The sequence below is a fragment of the Emydura macquarii genome, unplaced genomic scaffold (genome assembly GCF_026122565.2).
Source record: "Emydura macquarii macquarii isolate MOO-44397 ecotype Brisbane River unplaced genomic scaffold, CSIRO-AGI_Emac_v2 contig_499, whole genome shotgun sequence".
Lineage (NCBI taxonomy): Eukaryota > Metazoa > Chordata > Testudines > Chelidae > Emydura > Emydura macquarii.
The window spans coordinates 5,474,292-5,476,204 of NW_027130636.1; positions in this window are offsets into that span (position 1 = coordinate 5,474,292).

Here is a 1,913-nt window from a genome sequence, read left to right on the forward strand (position 1 = left end):
GAACAAAAAGATTGTTTCTGTGTCCCACGGGGGCAGAAACAATGAGGCAATAATGGTTACCATGATTGATACACCAGCCCCCTAACTACTGTCAGTCTTCCCAGTTTCCAAAGGTATGGACCGGAAAAGAGTGAGCTACCACCAGCCTCCTCTATGATCCTGTTAAATGGCAGACAATCCTGCTCCTGTTTATCTATACAGCCCTGTGTAGGGAAGTGGGTCATCCATGGCTTCCTGCCATAAATATACAGCATCTGGCAATGAGCCCTGTTGTAATAATTGGGCCTCTACATTTATCCTACTTGTGAGTGCAATTGTAGGGTATATGAAAGTTCATAAAATGTTACAACAAATATGAATAAAAAGTAAGTCAAGTTGCTTTTAATAATAAATGTTACAAACAGGTGTAAAAGAAGCACACAGAGACTAAATTAGTCCAAACAAAAAAGGCCCTATTAATATAATTCAAGGACTAAGTTGAAATCCTTGCTGGTAAAAACAGAACATGGGGAACCGGAAATTGGTGTGTTGGATATGAACTGGCTGACAAAATAATGAGATGAGCTATTCCATCCACCTTCCCTTTGTGGATCCTTAAGGAAAGAGACTGGGGGAAGGCTGGATAATAGATGGAGGCTACTGGAGCAAGATTCACCATTGCCTGGGATCCTGGGCTTTTTTCATCCTAATCCTAAAAGATAGCATGACCAGAGCAAGGCCTGGAGAACATCTCTATTGGCTCCAGCTGAATCCCAGTCACCACCTGTGATGAAATGGGACCAGACTTTAACAACAGTTCCAACTCATCTCAACTAGCTTCTCTTCCTCAAAAGAGCAGTTATTACCATTTTTAAAACCATTTCAGAGACTGTCAAACCAGGGAGTTTTCTTTTTAAAAACTCACTCCATTTGAAGGCAAAAGGAGCAAGAACTATTGTTCAAACGGAAACCTTACTTAATGCTTCATGTTTCGCATTACCCATTTTTCCCTTTTCTGTATCTTTGATAACCATTTTCAAAGACTTTTGATGGGGTATTTGCCATGGCAACAAGCAGGCTCTGGTCCCTGTATACCAAACACCAGGCCTTGTTTCATGCAGCCAGGTACTGGATCATGTCACTAGCTGTGGCCCATTTATGCCTTCAAAATGAATACAACAGCAGCCCAACACTGCAGCACAGAAAGGTGACCAAGGCCACTGCCTCTGTATTTCGTTCTGGCTTCTTTCCCAGCAGAGCTGACACTTGTGAGAAAATTAAAAAGAAAAAAAAAGGCAGCTTCTTCCTCCTCCACCATCAGCCAGCGCCTCTCACCGACAGCCAGGTCCATACGAGACAGCCTGGCCCGCATAGCGGCAGCTGCAAACTCCTCTAGCCGAGACGCAGCTTCTAGCAGCGAACAAGTGCTTTTGGCGGCAGAGCTGAGGGCAGGACGCAGCGGCAAACACACGTTAGGGCGGTAGAGCTGCCTCCACTGGAGGAGAGAAGAGGCGCTACAAATCCTCCCCCATGGCTACACTTGTACACGAGCAAAACAAATCCGCCCAACCCCCACCCAACTGCTGGCAAAACGCCAGTCACGCAGGGGTTCCGCGACTCCTGCGCAAATCACCCCGCCTGAGGCCGGCGCCAGTCCCCCTCCCTCTGCAGCCCGGGCAAAGAGTCCACACCGACGGCAACAGGGGGCGGGGCAGGGCAGCGTGGTCCGGTCCAGGAGGATGCGCCCAGAGAGGCGCGGTCTGAGCAGTAGGCCCTGCACCTGTATGAGGGGGGCGGGGGGTTGCTTGGGCCTATGCCTAGCACCGCAGAAGACAGGCTAGGTTCACGTCCCCCATTTCTAGTCTGCGCCGCTTGCTCTCGGCGCCACCCCCAAGATGGCGGCGATCGGCGTCTTTCTGCCACCTTCAAGATGG